Source organism: Tamandua tetradactyla, chromosome 16 (genome assembly GCF_023851605.1).
Source record: "Tamandua tetradactyla isolate mTamTet1 chromosome 16, mTamTet1.pri, whole genome shotgun sequence".
Lineage (NCBI taxonomy): Eukaryota > Metazoa > Chordata > Mammalia > Pilosa > Myrmecophagidae > Tamandua > Tamandua tetradactyla.
This window is the reverse complement of record NC_135342.1, coordinates 52259841-52279161: the sequence shown is the minus strand read 5'-3', so window position 1 is coordinate 52279161 and position 19321 is coordinate 52259841. Positions and strand designations below refer to the sequence as shown.

Below are 19321 nucleotides of genomic sequence, written 5' to 3'. Positions count from 1 at the left end.
TGGGTTTTGTGGGCCAGATGGAAGTGGCATGTGTCATTTTTGACCTGTATTTCATTGGCTGGAACGTAGTCTGTAATGGTTATACCTAACTGCAAGATAGACTAGGAAATCCAGTCTAGCTGTTTATCTAGGAAGAAGAGGAAACAGATTTGGTGATTATTTAGCCAGTATCTGTCGTATCTTTTTTTCCTGAAACATATCCAAGCCATCCTGAGAGCTTCCAGCATTGTCATGGTGATAAAATATGTTCTGGGTGTACTAGAGCTCTAGTCCTAATTTGCCTCCAGAACACATTCATCTTGGCTACTAGGTGGATGAGTGTGTCATTGGGCCCCAAGACTGCCCCTGTGTTTGGTGATTTGCTAGAAGCATTCATAGGAGCCAGCATATAATTCTCACAGCTGTGATTTATTACAGTGAAAGGCTACAAGACAAAATCAACAAAGGAAAAAGATACATGGGGGCAAAGTCGGGAGGAAACCAGGTGCAAGCTTCCAAGAGTTCTTTGTCAGTGGAGTCACACACTATAAGCTTAATTCCTCAAACAACTACACACCAAGGAAGCTTATTATATACGCAGTATCTGCAGAGTCTGATCAAGTATTTATCCTCTGACTAGCATGTACCAAAATTCCAGACTTCCAGAAAGATAGCATAAAGCATTGTTTATACAAACCAGCACAATTCTAGGAATGATGGGAACCTTTCTGAAACCCAGTTCTCAGACACCAGCCGGGGGCCAACCTTGCAAGCAGGCCTTCCTAAGAATAGCAGTCCCAGGCCTTCTATGTTAACTCTTCTCTGCACAGTGAGTGAGGTGGAAGTCATCCATAGATTGGGATTTTCTTTTTAATATTTTTATTGACAAAACATTCAAACACATTCTTAGCATATGAACATTTTATACTGGATGTACAATCAGTGACTCACAGTATCATCACATAGTTGTATATTCATCACCACAATAATTTCTTAGAATATTTGCATCACTCCAGAAAATGAAAGAAAAAAAAAAGAAGAAAACTCATACTTACCATACCCCTTACCACCCCTTTCATGGACCACTAGTATTTCCAGTAGATTGAGATTTTGACATCATAGAGAATTTTATAATATGCAAAAATTGACTGACCTGATACTTTGTTTTTCAAAGTTAGTTTTCTGCTTCAGTTTAAAAAAATTGAGTTACCTTCTCCACTCCTTTCATCTAATCATTCAGATAGTTACTGTTTGTATTCTTCTATTTGTTTTCTATGCATATGAACACATATATTTACATATAACTTTTGTAACTTGCTCCCCTCTATAGCCATTTCCAATTTTTTTAGCATTCTTTTTAGTGACTGCATTATACTCCATTTTATGGTGTATGTAAGTTACCAGTGATCTGTTGATAGATATTTGGGCTGTTATCTGTTCTTGTGTTTTAAGAGAGTTGGCCATTTCCTAGATGTAAAAAGAATAAATTAAGGATGACTCCTGAGTATTCAGTGCAGAGATAGGGATGTTTAAGGGCCTAAAATGTTTGTCACTTTCTCTAAGGTTAGAAATGTTTACTAATAACAGAAATTGGAGTTGAAACAGTTTAGATGCTCTTAAAAAAATAATTTTGAAATTACAATACAAAGTTTTTTTTCCTTTAAAAATTGCTTTACCTGTACTTCCCATTATCACATCTTCAGATTTCACTTATTTTCTGTGCAAGTTAGACTACTCATCTGTAAAGTTGGGATAATAGTGTCTTTTTCAAAGTGTTGTGAGGATTAAACAAAAGCATGTGAAGAGCTTAGCACTGCTCTACTCAAATATTATTATGCTAGCATAATATCCTATTATGTAAACTGTAAGTATAACTAAGATTTTAATAGGTTAATCAACACTTAGGTTGGCTGGATTGGAGCAGAACTATGCACGATCAATATTTTAAGTTGGTGCTTAGTTGGTCATAGTCCCATAATAGTGAGCTCTTCTTTTTAAGGAAACCAGGGAGAAAGATGGGGCATCTTGGAAAATTGGCATTGGTTGTTTTGGATGCTAGAATAAGATCTTTCCTTGATTTATATGGCCCCTGGGAGTTTACAGCTTTGTCTAAAATGGTAGCCACTAGCCAAATGTGGATATTTAAATTTACATTAAGATTAATTAAAACTAAATAAAATTAAAACTTCAGTTCCTCAGCTGTCCTAGCCACATTTCAAGTAGCCACATGTGATGAGTGGTTACCAAATTGGATGATACAAAATAAAATTTCCGTGATGAGTGGTTACCAAATTGGATGATACAAAATAAAATTTCCATAATCACAGAAAGTATGTGAAAAGGCTAGGCTCAGTTTAACTTCTTAGATTAGAATGCCACTTAGAAAGAGGATAGTATTCAAGGTCATATTTGAGTATTAGTAGATTTAAGTAGTCCATGTATTTTTTTAACTTTTCACGTTGAAATAATTTCAAACTTATAGAACAGTTACAAAAATAATACAAAACCATCCACCTCAAAAAATACAAAACCCATTCAGACAACTCCAACATGTCCCCCACCCACATACCCAGACCCAACAACTTCGTTTGCCACACTTGCCGTATCATTCTCTAGATATACCCTTCTGTCCGTCCATCTGTCTGTCCGTCCACCCATCCATGTTTGTCTAACTTTTAAACATTTGAGAGTAGGTTGTATGCATCTTGCTCCTTGAACATTTAACAATTCCATGTACAGTATATTTCCTTAGAACAAGGATATTCCCTTTTGTACCTTAAGTTATTGAATTTAGGAAATTTAACACTAATAAAATGCTTATAATCTATATTCCAATTTTATCATATGTTCCAATAATGATCTCTTTGAGTCCCTTTTCTTCCATTATTGGATGCAGTCCTGGATCATGTATTGCATTTGTTATTGTCTCTCTTTTTTAACTTTGTATTTTAGAGCAGGTGTAGGTTTACAGAAAATCATACACAAAGTTATGTATCCCTCCCATATGCAAGTTTTCCCTGTTAACATTTTGTATTAGTGTACATTTGTTACAGTTGATAAACTAATATTACTCTAATCAAATTATTAACCAAATCCTATAGTTTACAGTTAGGTTCACTTTGTTATACAGTGCTATGGGTTCTTAAAAAGTTTTGTGGTGATAACCTATAGAAATGTAGGATTCTCCATTTTGACGATGTTCAAGTATACAATTCAGTGGTGTAATCATGTTCAGTGTTGTACTCCCGTTGACGCCATCCATTACCAAAATTTTTCCAACATACAAAACAGAGACTGTACCAGTTAAGCATTAACTGTCCATTCCCTCCCTATCCCCAGCTCTCTCCATGCTAACCTGTAATCGAATCTCTTACTTTGAATTTGCATAATCTAATCATATAAGTGAGACCATACAGTATTTGACTTTGTGTGTCTGGTTTATTTCATTCAACCTATGCTCAGCGTTCATCTGTGTTGTAGCATCTATCAACACTTCATTTTTATGGTTGAGTATTACTACATTGTGTGTGTATATATATATCATACATTCTATTATCCATTCATCTGTTGGTGGACATTTGGTCTACTTCCACCTTTGGCTATTGTAAATAATGCTGTGGTGAACGTTAGTGAATGAGTATCTGTCTGAGTCTTTGCTTTCGGTTCTTTTGTTATATACCTAGAAGTAGGATTTCAGGGTCATATGGTAATTCTGTGTTTACCTTTCTAAGTACTGCCAAACCTATGCATAGTGGCTGCATCATTTACAGTTGTAGCAACATTGTATAAGAGTTCCTATTTTTTTAGAATTCTACGCAGCATATATTTTGTTCTTGTGGGTGTGAGATGGCATCTCATTGTGGTTTGGGTTTGCACTTTCCTGTTTTATCGTGCATATTGGCCATCTATATATCATTGGTAAAGTATCTATTCAAGTCCTTGTTCATTTTTTTATTGGGTTTTTGTCGTTGTTGAATTTTGGGAGGTTTTTTTTTTTAATTTGGTATAGTAAACCCTTAAGTATAAAGTAGTTTCTTCCATATTTTTGTCTGTCTTTTCACTTTCTTGGTTATGTCGTTTGTACAAGATTTCAATTATGAAGTCCACTTGACCTATTTTTCCCTTTGTTATTCATGCTTTTGGTGTAAAGTCCTAATGCAAGGTCCTAAGGGTGTATTTCTCTGTGTTTCCTTTAAGAGTTTCTTCCGATTTTTTTTTTTTTTTAATTGGAGTTCAGGAAACTGATCGACTCAGGACTGGTTTATTTGGCTTCTTAAAATACTTATTGGTATTTAAACCTAGAGCAAGTTAAGTGATACCAAGAAGGTTGTTGGCATCAGTGCTATGGTAAACCAAACTGCCTCTAGATGTCTGCTGGAAGAAGCTAAAGGGTGAAAAAGAAAAACAAAAAGTAGTAAGTGAGACATTCCTTTTTCTCCTTTCTAGCAAAGGAGTGAATGCTTTTCTTAAACATAAGAAATGCAGTCTAAGAGCTGTATTAGCAAGGAAAAAGCGAATAAGCAGGGAACTGTGGATGCATTTTTTTAAACTTTTTATTTTGAAATGATTTCAAATTTTAGTTGCAAAAATAAATTAGCCTATTCAGAGAACGCCAACGTACCCCACCCTTCCTGATGCCCAGATCCACCAGTTTTAGCATTTTGCCATCTTTGCCATATCATTTTGTTTTTGGAACATTGGAGAGCAGGTTGCACATACACTCCTTGAACATGCAATACTTCCCTACAAACAAAGGTATTTACTTATGTTGTAATCACCTTAACTGCTGTTTATCAAATTCACGAAACTTAACATCGATATAAAGCTTGTGTTCTATATTCCAGTTTTTCCAGTAATATACTTCTAGGCTTTTCTCCATTCTTAAATCCCATCCAGAATCATGTTTTACATTTACTTGTCATTGTTTCTTTAGTTTCTCTTATTGTTTTCTTTTTTTAAATTGTGGAAATACATACACCACATAAATCTTCCCATCCTAGTCCTTCTCAGGCATACCACTCAGTGGGATTAGTCACATTCACATCTTGTAGTACCCTTACCCATCTCTTGTTAGAACTTTACCTTCATCCAAAACAGAAACTCTGCACTCATTCTGTGTTAAATTTCCAGTTGCTCCTGCCTCCCACCCTTGGTAATCTGTACCCTACGTCCTTTCTCTGTGGATTTGCATATTCTCTGACATTTTTTTTTTTGTGGTTACTATAGGGCTTGAATTTTTAAGTCCACAACCATTGACACATCATTGCATTTTATGCATTTGCCTTTTAGATCCTGTAGGAAATAGTGGAGTTAGATAAAAAATATAGTAGTAATGGTGTTTATATTTATCCTAGTATTAACTTTACTGGAGAGCCCTTTTTTAAAAATTTTAAGGCAGATTTATTGAGATATATTTACATACCATGCAGTCCATCCAGAGTGTACAGTCCATGGCTCACAGCCATCCATTGACAGTTCATGGCTTGCAGTATATTCAGAATTGTGTATTCATCACCACAGTCAATTTTAGAACATTTTAATTATTCCCAAAACAAAATAAAACAAAAACCCGTACCCCTTGCAATCCTTTTTATTGACACTTAGCTTTGGTATTGTACCTTTATTAACAACAGATGAAAGTATGTTAAAATATAACTGTTAACTATAGTCCAAGGTTTGCATTAGGTGTTTTTTCCCCATATACCACCCTATTTTTAACACCTTATAGTAGTGAAGTACATTTATTTGTTATAGTTCATGAAAGAACATTCTTGTTTTTGTACTGTTAACCTCAGTGATTGTCAACAACAAGGTTCACTGTGTTAAGTAGTCTCATGTTTTATCCTCTAGCTTTTCTTTTAGTGTCATACACAACCCTAAACTTCCCCTTTGAGCCACAATCACACACATGATTCAGTGTTGTTGATTACACACAAAATGATGTGCTGTCAACACCTCTATCCATCTCCAGACATTTATAATCAGCTTAAACATTCTGCATAAATTAAGCATCAGCTCCCTATTCTCTACTCTCATTCTATTTCCTGATAATCTGTATTGTAGATTTTAATTCTGTGAGTTTGCTTATTATAATTAGTTCATATCAGTGAGATCATACAGTCTTTGTCTTTTTGTGTCTGGCCTATTTCACCCAACATAATGTCCTCAGGGTTCATCCATGTTGTCACATATATCAGAGCTTCATTCCTTCTTTACAGCTAAGTAGTATTCAGTAGTATGTGTATATTACATTTTGTTTATTTATTTATTGGTTGAACACTTGGGCTGCTTCTGTCATTTAGCAATTGTGAATAATGCTACTATGAACATTGATGTGCAAATATCTGCCCTAGCTTTCAGTTATTCTGGGTATAGATCTTTTAGCAGGATTACCAGATCATATGGCTGTTACATACTTAGCTTCCTGAGGAACGACCAAACTGGCTTCCACAGTGGCTGCACCATTTTACATTCCCGCCAGCAGTGAGTGAGTCTACCCATTTCTCCATATCCTCCCCAACACTTGTAGTTTTCTGGGTTTTTTTTTCTTTGCATGGGCTGGCACTGGGAATCGAGCCTGGGTCTCTGGCATGGTAGGCAAGAACTCTGCCTGCTGAATCACTGTGGCTGGCCCTCTATTTTTTTTAAATACTGGCAATTCTAGTGGGTGTGAAATGATATCTTACTGTGGTTTTGATTTGCATTTTCCTAATAACTAGAGGTGCTCAGCATCTTTTCAAGTGTATCTTAACCATTTGTATTTTCTCTTTGGAAAAAATGTCTCTTCAGGTCTTTTGCTCTTATTTTAATTGATTTGTCTTTTTATTGTTGAGTTGTAGGATTTCTTTATATACTCTGAATATTAAACCCTTATCGAGATACATGGTTTCCAAATATTTTCTCATTGAATGTGCTGTCTTTTCACTTTTTTAACTAAGTCCTTTGAAGCATAAAAGTATTCAGTTTTGAAGAAGTCCCATTAATCTGTTTTTTCTTTTGTTGCTTGTGCATCTATATATATTCAGTAGAGAGATTGGTTTATAATTTTCTTTTCTTGTAGTATCTTTATTTGATTTTGGTATGAGAGTGATGTTGGCTTCCTAGAATGAATTACGTAGTGTTTCCTGCTCTTCAGTTTTTTTTAGAGTTTGAGCAGGATTGGTATTAATTCTTCATGGAATGATTGGTAGAATTCACCTGTGAAGCCATCTGGTTCTCAGCTTTTTTTTGTTGGTAGGTTTTTGTTCACCCTTTACTTATGATTTGTTGAGGTTCTGTTTAATTTAAGTTGTTCTTGCATTTCTAGGAAATTGTCCATTTCATCTAAGTTGTCTAATTTGTTGGCATACAGTTCAGTCTCTTATCTTTATTTCTGTGGAGTCAGTAGTATTGATCCCTTTGATTTCTGATTTTATTAATTTGCGTCTTTTTGTTTTTGTCAGCCTAGCTAAGGGTTTGTCAATTTTATTGATCTTTTCAAAGAACCGATTTTTGGTTTTGTTTGTTGGTTTTTGTTGTTGTCAGTTTCATTTATTCCTACTCTAATCTTTATTATTACATTCCTTCTGATTGCTTTGGGTTTAATTTGCTGTTCTTTCTCTCATTCTTCCAGGTGTGCAGTTCTTTGATTGCAGCTCTTAATGTAGGCATCTAGGGCTATAAATTTCCCTATTAACATTGCCTTTGCTGCGTTCCACAACTTTTTTTTTTATTATTAATTAAAGAAAAAAAAATTAACACAACATTTAGAAATCATTCCATTCTACATATGCAATCAGTAATTCTTAACATCATCACATAGATGTATGATCATCATTTCTTAGTACATTTGCATCGATTTAGGAAAAGAACTAGCAAAACAACAGAAAAAGATATAGAATGTTAATATAGAGAAAAAAATAAAAATAATAATAATAGTAAAAAAAAAGGAAAAAGAAAAAAAAGACACAAACAAACAGACAAACAAAAAAAAGACCTATAGCTCAGATGCAGCTTCATTCAGTGTTTTAACATGATTACTTTACAATTAGGTAGTATTGTGCTGTCCATTTTTGAGTTTTTGTATCTAGTCCTGTTGCACAGTCTGTATCCCTTCAGCTCCAATTACCCATTATCTTACCCTGTTTCTAACTCCTGCTGGTCTCTGTTACCAGTGACATATTCCAAGTTTATTCTCGAATGTCGGTTCACATCAGTGGGACCATACAGTATTTGTCCTTTAGTTTTTGGCTAGACTCACTCAGCATAATGTTCTCTAGGTCCATCCATGTTATTATATGCTTCATAAGTTTATCCTGTCTTAAAGCTGCATAATATTCCATCGTATGTATATACCACAGTTAGTTTAGCCACTCGTCTGTTGATGGACATTTTGGCTGTTTCCATCTCCTTGCAGTTGTAAATAACGCTGCTATAAACATTGGTGTGCAAATGTCCGTTTGTGTCTTTGCCCTTAAGTCCTTTGAGTAGATACCTAGCAATGGTATTGCTGGGTCGTATGGCAATTCTATATTCAGCTTTTTGAGGAACCGCCAAACTGCCTTCCACAGTGGTTGCACCATTTGACATTCCCACCAACAGTGGATAAGTGTGCCTCTTTCTCCGCATCCTCTCCAGCACTTGTCATTTTCTGTTTTGTTGATAATGGCCATTCTGGTGGGTGTGAGATGATATCTCATTGTGGTTTTGATTTGCATTTCTCTAATGGCCAGGGACATTGAGCATCTCTTCACGTGCCTTTTGGCCATTTGTATTTCCTCTTCTGAGAGGTGTCTGTTTAGGTCTTTTTCCCATTTTGTAATTGGGTTGGCTGTCTTTTTGTTGTTGAGTTGAACAATCTCTTTATAAATTCTGGATACTAGACCTTTATCTGATATGTCGTTTCCAAATATTGTCTCCCATTGTGTAGGCTGTCTTTCTACTTTCTTGATGAAGTTCTTTGATGCACAAAAGTGTTTAATTTTGAGGAGCTCCCATTTATTTATTTCTTTCTTCAGTGCTCTTGCTTTAGGTTTAAGGTCCATAAAACCGCCTCCAATTGTAAGTTTCATAAGATATCTCCCTACATTTTCCTCTAACTGTTCTATGGTCTTAGACCTAATGTTTAGATCTTTGATCCATTTTGAGTTAACTTTTGTATAGGGTGTGAGATACGGGTCTTCTTTCATTCTTTTGCATATGGATATCCAGTTCTCTAGGCACCATTTATTGAAGAGACTGTTCTGTCCCAGGTGAGTTGGCTTGACTGCCTTATCAAAGATCAAATGTCCATAGATGAGAGGGTCTATATCTGAGCACTCTATTCGATTCCATTGGTTGATATATCTATCTTTATGCCAATACCATGCTGTTTTGACCACTGTGGCTTCATAATATGCCTTAAAGTCCGGCAGCGTGAGACCTCCAGCTTCGTTTTTTTTTCCTCAAGATACTTTTAGCAATTCGGGGCACCCTGCCCTTCCAGATGAATTTGCTTATTGGTTTTTCTATTTCTGAAAAATAAGTTGTTGGGATTTTGATTGGTATTGCATTGAATCTGTAAATCAATTTAGGTAGGATTGACATCTTAACTATATTTAGTCTTCCAATCCATGAACACGGTATGCCCTTCCATCTATTTAGGTCTTCTGTGATTTCTTTTAACAGTTTTTTGTACTTTTCTTTGTATAGGTTTTTTGTCTCTTTAGTTAAATTTATTCCTAGGTATTTTATTCTTTTAGTTGCAATTGTAAATGGGATTCGTTTCTTGATTTCCTCGTCAGCTTGTTCATTACTAGTGTATAGAAATGCTACAGATTTTTGAATGTTGATCTTGTAACCTGCTACTTTGCTGTACTCATTTATTAGCTCTAGTAGTTTTGTTGTGGATTTTTCCGGGTTTTTGACGTATCATATCGTCTGCAAACAGTGATAGTTTTACTTCTTCCTTTCCAATTTTGATGCCTTGTATTTCTTTTTCTTGTCTAATTGCTCTGGCTAGAACCTCCAACACGATGTTGAATAATAGTGGTGATAATGGACATCCTTGTCTTCTTGTTCCTGGTCTTAGGGGGAAAGTTTTCAATTTTCGTTCCACAACTTTTGATGTATTGTGTTCTCATTTTCATTTGTCTTGATTTCTCTTGCAGTTTCTTCTTTGATCCGTCTCTTTAAGACAGTGTTAACCTCCATATATTTGTAAATTTTCCTGAATGTGCCTTAAATCAGTTGCCTGATGTCCTTTGCTCTCAGCCTGCAGAACTCCCTTTAGCATTTCCGATATGGCCCGTTTAGTGGTGATGAAGTCCCTCAGCTTTTATCTGGGAATGTCTTAAGCCCTCCATTTTTTTTTTTTAATTAAAAAAAGAATTAACAAAACAATTAGAAATCATTCCATTCTACATGTACAATCAGTAATTCTTAATAACATCACATAGTTGCATATTCATCATTTCTTAGTACATTTGCATCGATTTAGAAAAAGAAATAAAAAGACAACAGAATAAGAATTAAAACAATAATAGAAAGAAAAAAAAAACCTATACCTCACATGCAGCTTCATTCAGTGTTTTAACATAATTGCATTACAGTTGGGTAGTATTGTAAGCCCTCCATTTTTGAAAGACAGTTATGCAGGATATAAAATTTTTGGTTGGTGGTGTTTTTTGCTGTCAGCACTTTGTCATCCCACTGCTTCTGCTTCCATGTTTTCCAGTGAGAAATAGGTATTTTTTTCCCACTTGGAAATTTATTCTTTTAATTAAGAAATATGTTTCTATTGAGAAATCTTCACACACATAGAGTCCATACCTGGTGTACAATCAGTGACTCACAATATTATCACATGGTTGTATATTCATTACCACGATCATTTTTAGAACATTTGCATCATTCCAGGAAAAGAAAGAAAAAGAAAAGAAAATCTCATACATCCCATGCCCCTTACCCCTCCCTCTCATTGACCACTAGTATTTCAATTTACCCAATTTTTTTTTTACCCCTTATCCCCCCCCCATTATTTTTTTATCTTTATTTTTTTACTTATCTTTCCATACCCTGGATAAAAGGAGCATCAGACACAAGGGCTTCACAATTACTCGGTTGCATAGTAAAAGCTGTGTAGTTACATAATTGTCTTCAAGAATCGAGGTTGCTGGAACACAGCTCAGCAGTTTCAGGTACTTCCCTCTAACCACTCCAGTACACCATAAACTAAAGAGAAATATCTACACATGCATAAGAATAACCTCCAGGATAGTCTTTTGACTCTGAAAGCTCTTAGCCACTGAAGATTTATTTTGTCTCATTCTTTCCCCTTTTTGGTCAAGAAGATTTTCTCATTCCCATGATGCCAGTCTCAGCTCATCCTGGGAGTCATGTCCCATGTAGGAGGGGACGGCTGTGTGTTCACCTGCCAAGTTGGCTTAGAGAGAGAGGCCACATTTGAGCAACAAAAGAGGTTCTGTGGAGCTGACTGTTAGGCATAGTTTTAGCAGGCTAACTTCTCCTTTGCAGGAATAAGTTTCATAGGGTTGAACCCCAAGATCGAGGGCTCAGCCTTTTGAATTGGTTGTCCCCACTGCTTGCAAGAATGCCAGGAATTCCCCAAATGGCAAAGTTGAATATTTCCTCCTTTCTCCCCAGTTCCCCAAGGGGACTTTGCAAATACTTTTTATTCGCTGCCCACATTACTCTGGGTTATGTTGGGGTATCACCGTAGCCTGTACAAACCAACAAGATCTTGTGCTCTATTCAAGAGCCCATGTAACTATGGTATTTGAATAAACTGACCATACAAGTTAAATTATGTAATACACTACCCAAAATATAAATTTTGCACCAAATAAGCATCTCTTCCTTTGGTCTTAACACAGAAGTTGAAATTTTTAATTTAAAAATATAAACCATATCATCCTTTACCCTGTATTCTTTGTCCTATCCACATCAGCTTCATTCATATCTCTAGTTGAAGTTTGATCATTTTTCTACTTTTTAAACAGTTCCTGTAAGGGTAATGCTGATTGTCATAGCTTCAGGCTCTAACTCTGAGTGTCAGGTGTCACATAAATACCTGAAGTTTCTGGGAATGACCAGGTTATATACAAACAGTTTGGTATATCAGAATTAAATAACAGTTAAAGCTCCTGAATATATGTGACTGCTATAAGAGCTTACAGTCTAGGACTCTTTGCAATAGGCCCCAACCTGATAATTGATGCTCTTGACTTCGGTTCACTGATTTTGTACAAAAAATAGGTACTTTAACCTTACTGAATCTCCTTGTGACACATTACTTCTCTTTTGCACTTTCAGAATCAATATGGCATTTGTCAGTTTGATTACAGTAAACCTCTATGGGTTGTTTGGGTATATCCTGTTTGGAGTTTGTTGAGCATCGTAGGTGTGTATATGCCTGTGTTTTGTTAAATTTGGGAAGTGTTCAACCATTTGGATAGTGTGCTGGTTTGAAAGGATGTATGTCCCCTAGAAAAGCCATATATATGTTTTAATTTATTTATTAATTAAAAAAATTAACAAACCAAAAAACACATTAACATATATAATCAGTAATTCACAATATCATCACTTAGTTGCATATTTGTCATATCTTAGAATATTTGATTAATTCAGAAAAAGAAATAAAAAGACAACAGAAAAAGAAATAAAACGAAAACAGAAAAAAAAAGATTATACCTACCATACCACTTTACCCCTCGCTTTCAGTGATCACTAGCATTTCAAACTAAATTTATTTTAGCATTTGTTCCCCCTATTATTTATTTTTATTCCATATGTGCTACTTGTTTGTTGACAAGGTAGATAAAAGGAGTATCAGACACAAGGTTTTCACATTCACAGAGTCTCATTGTGAAAGCTATATCATTGTTCAATCATCATCAAGAAACATGGCTACTGGAACACAGCTCTACATTTGCAGGCAGTTCCCTCCAGCCTCTCCATTAAATCTTGAATAACAAGGTGATATCTACTTAATGCGTAAGAATAACCTCCAGGATAACCTTTCGACTCTGTTTGGAATCTCTCAGCCATTGACACTTTGTCTCATTTCACTTTTCCCCCTTTTGGTCCAGAAGGTTTTCTCAATCCCTTGATGCTGAGTCTCAGCTCATTCTAGGATTTCTGTCCCACATTGCCAGGAAGGTCCACACCCCTGGGAGGGGTGGTGAGTTGGGAGAGGGTAGTGAGATCGCTTGTTGTGTTGGCTGGAGAGAGAGGCCATATCTGAGCAACAAAAGAGGCTCTCTTGGGGGTGACTGACTCTTAGGCCTAAACTTTAAGTAGACTTGACCTATCTTTTGTGGGGTTAAGTTTCATATGACCAAACCCCAAGACTGGGGGCTCAGCCTATAGCTTTGGTAGTCTACACTGCTTGTGAGAATATCAAGAATTCAGCTTGGGGATGTTGAATTTCTCCTGTTGAATTTCTCCCTGTTCTCACCGTTCCCTGAAGGGGGCTTTGCAAATACTTTTCCACTCACTGATCGAATCACTTTGGAATTCATTGGGGCATCACTTTGGGCAAATCAACAAAATCTCATGTCCTACCTGAGATTCCAAGTACTTATGGTGTTCAATCAAACTATCTACATAAGTTATATTAGGAAATGCACTAGTCAAAATATAAATTTTGTAACAAACATTTTTTACTTTAGTCTTACAAATAAGGTGGCATTTTAAAATATTAATTACCATCTATTTTCAGTACCCTGCTATAATGACATTCCTTTGTTCTTCCTCATGCAAAAACATTTTTAAAATTTGTACATTTAGTTACTATTATTATACACTCTAGGCATTCCTAGATTATACCATCTCAATCTTTAACATCTATCTTTCTTTCTGATTTCATTTATGTCCCCAGCCCTCCTCCCTCTATCATTCTCACATGCAGCTTCATTCAGTGTTTTAACATAATTATATTACAGTTAGGTAGTATTGTGCTGTCCATTTCTCAGTTTTTATATTCAATCCTGTTGCACAGTCTGTATCCCTTCAGCTTCAGTTACCCAATATCTTACCCTATTTCTGTCTCCTGATGGTCTGTTACCAATGAAATTCCAAATTTATTCACTAATGTCAGTTCATATCAGTGAGACCATACAGTATTTGTCCTTTAGTTTTTGGCTATTCTCACTCAGCATAATGTTCTCAAGGTCCATCCATGTTGTTGCATACTTCATAAGTTTATTCTGTCTTAAAGCTGCATAATATTCCATTGTATGTATATACCACAGTTTGTTTAGCCACTCATCTGTTGATGGACATTTTGGCTGTTTCCATCTCTTTGCAATTGTAAATAATGCTGCTATAAACATTGGTGTGCTTATGTCTGTTTGTGTCTTTCCCCTTATGTCCTTTGAGTAGATACCTAGCAATGGTATTACTGGGTCATATGGCAATTCTATATTCAGCTTTTTGAGGAACCGCCGAACTGCCTTCCACAGCGGTTGTAACATTCCACCAACAGTGAATGAGTGTGCCAGAAAAGCCATATTTTAATCTAAATCCCATTTCATAAAGGCGGAATAATCCCTATTCAATACTGTATGTTTGAAACTATAATCAGATCATCTCTCTGGAGATGTGATTTAATCAAGAGTGGTTGATAAGCTGGATTAGGTGATGACATATCTCCACCCATTTGGGTGGGTCTTGATAAGTTTCTGTAGTCCTATAAAGGAGGAAACATTTTGGAGAATGAAAGAGATTCGGAGAGAGCAGAGAATGCTGCAGCACCACGAAGCAGAGAGAGAGTCCACAAGCCAGCGACCTTTAGAGATGAAAAAGGAAAACACCTCCTGGGGAGCTTCCTGAAACTGAAAGCCAGGAGAGAAAGCTAACAGATGACACCACATTCACCTTGTGCCCTTCCAGCTGAGAGAGAAGCCCTGACTGTGTTCGCCATGTGCCTTCTCATTTGAGAGAGACCCTGAACTTCATCGGCCTTCTTGAACCATGGTATCTTTCCCTGGATGGATACCTTTGATTGGACATTTCTATAGACTTGTTTTAATTGGGACATTTTTTGGCCTTAGAACTATAAACTGGTAACTTAATAAATTCCCCTTTTTAAAAGCCATTCTGTTTGTGGTATATTGCATTCTACCAGCTGGCAAACTAGAATAAAATAGTTTCTCTGCCTCTTTCTCTTTCTTCTCTTGGAACTCCATGATGTGTATATTGGTATGCTCGTTGGTGTTCGACAGGTTTCTCATGTTCTGCTCACTTTTCTTCATTCTTTCTGTTCCTCAGACTGCATGGTTTTCAATCTGTAGTTTAACCCCTCAAGGGAAATTTTAATTTGTTATTGTCTACAGCTCTGCTTGATTTCTTTTCATAATTTCCATCTCTTTATTGATATTCTGTTTTTAAAAATTTATTCTTTTTTTATTTATATGTTTTTCCCATCATTTTACTTTCAGCCTATATATTCCCATGATATTCTCTTTGTGTTCATTGTTCATCTGTCATTTTCTTTTCTTTTTTTTTTTAACTTTTTTTATTAATTAAAAAACATTAAACAAACCGTTAAGATAGCATTCCATTCTACATATACAATCAGTAATTCTTAATATCATCACATAGTTGCATATTCATCATTTCTTAGAACATTTGCATCCATTTAGAAAAAGAAATAAAAAGACAATAGAAAAAGAAATAAAACGATAATAGAGAAAAAAAGATTATACATACCATACTCCTTACCCCTCACTTTCATTTACCACTAGCATTTCAAACTAAATTTATTTTAACATTTGTTCCCCCTATTATTTATTTTTATTCCATGTGTTCTACTCTTCTGTTGATATAGTAGCTAAAAGGAGCATCAGACACAAGGTTTTCACATTCACAGAGTCTCATTGTGAAAGCTATATCATTGTTCAATCATCATCAAGAAACATGGCTACTGGAACACAGCTCTACATTTTCAGGCAGTTCCCTCCAGCCTCTCCACGACATCTTGAACAACAAGGTGATACCTACTTAATGCGTAAGAATAACCTCCGGGATAACCTTTTGACTCTGTTTGGAATCTCTCAGCCATTGACACTTAGTCTCATTTCATTCTTCCCCCTTTGGTCGAGAAGGTTCTCTCAATCCCTTGATGTTAATTCTCAGCTCATTCTAGGGTTTTTCTCAGTCCACTGATGCTGAGTCTCAGCTCATTCCAGAATCTCTGTCCCATGTTGCCAGGATCTGTCATTTTCTTGATTTGGTGTAGTTCTTTGTCCATTTTCTTTAATTCTTTGAGCATTTGTAGGAACATTTGAAAAATGTCTTTGTCTAGTATATCTCAAGTTTAGTCCTCCACATTTGGTGGTTTCTAATGTTTTAAATACTCTCTTTTTCCTGATCATCACTTCCTCTTTCTTTCTATGTTTTGTAATCTTTTGTGGCGATCTGGACATTTTGTTATTTTAATTTGTTTTAGCTGGAGTTTAGATTGCGAGGTGCCTGTTCCTTCAGCTTATATCCAGAAAATGTTATGACCGACAGTTTTCCTTAACTGGCAGGAACTTCTTTTAAAAAAAGGAAGAACAACATACCTTTTCCAGTCTTTGCACATTGACCTGTGCAAGTGCTCTCCTTTTGAGGTTAACCATACAATGAGTTTACAGAATAGCTCCAAGCCAAAGTGTAGAAGCCTAGATCCTTTCAGGCCTGTGTGTTTTCCTGGGCATGTTTGCACAGCCTTAGGGATTCCCCGTTTATATGAATGTGAATGTTTACTCTTCCCCAGGAAACTGCATTTCTTTACAGTCCTTGGTCTCTGCACTATATATCCGACACCCAGCGTACTTTTGCCCCAGGAAGATGGGATTGTACTGCTCTATGATGTACTGTAAGAGAGCCCTGTAAGCTGTGTATACATGCAGGGCAAATGAATTCTTAGATGGTGAATTTACAGTGAGTGTCCTGTTTCAGCCCTTCAGGCTGCCGCTAAGTAGACTGGTACAGATGTTCATGCTCCCGGAATGTTCACAAGGTTTACTCTCCTCTCTTCAGAGCTGGAACCCTGGACCTAGAATGGGTTTACGGAACAATCATGCATAAAATGCACGATTCCTATATATTGCTCCATCACTGATTTCTTGCATTGGTGTGGAAGATTTGTTACATGATAATAGCACTGTTTTTTAGTAATTGTAGTGTTTCTAAACAACAATAGTTACCTTCATTACAGTTGATGAAAGATTATTAAAATAGTACGGTTAACTATCGTCCATAGGTTACATTAGGTGAAGTTTTTCCCATATACCACCCTGTTATTAACAGCTTGTATTAGTGTCATCTATTTGTTATAATTTATAAAAGAGCATTCTTATACTTATAGTGTTAACTATAGTCTGTCATTTATATTACTGTTATAAAGCCCTATGTTTTATCTTTTATTTTTATTCTAGTAACATACAACCTAAAATTTCTCCTTTTAACCACATTCACCTATATAATTTAGTACTGTTAATTACACTCACAATATTGTGCTACTTCTATAGGGTAAAAAAATAGGTTAGGAACTTTTTTTTTTTAGTTGTAGAAAATATTTCAGAGTTTTACATGGGTTACAATTCCATAATTTTAGGTTTTTACTTCTAGCTGCTCTAAGATAGTAGCGACTAAAAGAGATACTAATTTAATGATTCAGCATTCATATTCATTTGTTAAATTCACTATATAACTCCAACATCACCTTTGATCTTTCCATCCCTCTCTTTAGGGGTGTTTGGACTATAGCTATTCTAAATTTTTCGTATTGTAAGGGGCTCTCATTAATATGGGATAGGGAGATGGAACTATCTGATGTTCTGAGAAGCTGGGCCCTCTGGGTTTCAAGACTTATCTGGTCCAGGGACCCATCTGGAGGTTATTAGTTTCTGGAAAGTTACTCTAGTGCATGGAACCCTTGTGGAATCTTATATATTGTGCTAGGTGTTCTTTAGGATTGGTTGGAATGGTCCTGGTTGGGGGTTGGCAGGTTATGATAGTTAGCAAGGTCTTATTGAAGCTTGCATAAGAGCAACCTCCAGAGTGGCCTCTCATCTGTATTTGAACTCTCTCTACCAGTGATACTTTATTAGTTACACTTCTTTTCCCCCTTTTGGTCAGGATGAAATTGTTGATCCCATGGTGCCAGGGCCTGGGAGTCATTTCCCATGTCACCAGTGAGACTTTTACCTCTGAATATCATGTCCCACCAAAGTACATTTTAACAAGTAGTTATAGAACTGATTTCAAAGTTCAATATGGGCTACAGTTCCGCAATTCAGGCTTTTCCTTCTAGATGGTCCAAGGAACTGGAGACTAAAACAAAATATCAATATAATGATTTAGTAGTCATCCTCATTTGTTAAGTTCTAACTTCTTTATTATAACTTCTCCTCTTCCTTTGATCCTTCTCCGATCTTTAGGGTTATTTGGGTCATACCCATTCTAATTTTTTTATGTTGAAAAGGTGTGTCAGCAGTATGGGGTGGGAGAATGCAACTAGTTGGTGTTCTTGGAGACTGGCACCTCTAGATTTCAGAACTTACTTGGCCTTCAAACCATGTAAAGTTTTTAGGTTTCTGAAACTTAATTTTAACGCATGCAACTTTTATAGAATCTCAGAGTCCTATGTGTTCTTATAGGGTTAATGGGAATATAGGTTAATGGGAATGATGGTTGGGGTTTGGTAAACCATGGCAAATAGCAATATCTAGCTGAAACTTGCATAGTAGTAGCCTCCAGAATAGCTTCTTGACTCTATTTGGACTCTCTTAGCCACTGATACCTTATTTTTTTATATTTCTTTTCACCCTTTTGGTCAGGAAGGCATTGTCAATCCCATGGTGCCAGGGTCGGGCTAAACCCTGGGAGTCACTCCCGACATTGCCAGGTGACTCATACCCCTGGACATAATGAGAGAGAGAGCAAGACCACATCTGAGCAACAAAAGAAGTTCCCTGGAATTAACTCTTAGGCATATTATAGGTAAGCTTAGCTTCTCCACTACAGAAATAAGTTTTCATAAAAGCAAGCCTCAGGATCAGGAGTTGGCTTATTAACTTGGGAGTCCCTAGTGTTTGATAGAGCCTGGTTTCCTAGGTGGGAAAGTTTAATAATTTCATGTTTTTTCTCTAGTCTCTCAAAGGACTTTGCCTAGACTTTTAAAAAAAATGTATTTCCTAATATATGTATTTCTGTATCTACTATACATACACACAGAAGTAGATATGTGATACGTATATCTTGAGAAATTTTGTTCACAGTGTTTTTTTTTTTTTTGGTGGGGGGCGGGGTGCTACATGGCCTGGGACTCGAACTCAGCTCTCCTGCATGTATTGCCTATACTTTTTTTTTT

The 19321-nt window shown here is 36.1% G+C and overlaps 1 protein-coding gene across 9 annotated transcripts in view; it reads left to right on the top strand.

Moving 5' to 3' along the window:
• CNOT1 (CCR4-NOT transcription complex subunit 1) overlaps positions 1 to 19321 on the top strand; it is a 160827-nt gene that overhangs the window by 30298 nt on the left and 111208 nt on the right. Inside the window, exon 3 of one of the 9 annotated variants that reach the window (XM_077132593.1) lies at positions 18789 to 18951. The exons of the other annotated variants lie outside the window; for them this stretch is intronic. The gene's annotated coding sequence lies outside the window, so the exon portion shown is untranslated. The remainder of the gene's footprint in view (positions 1 to 18788; positions 18952 to 19321) is intronic. 9 annotated transcript variants of the gene reach the window in all.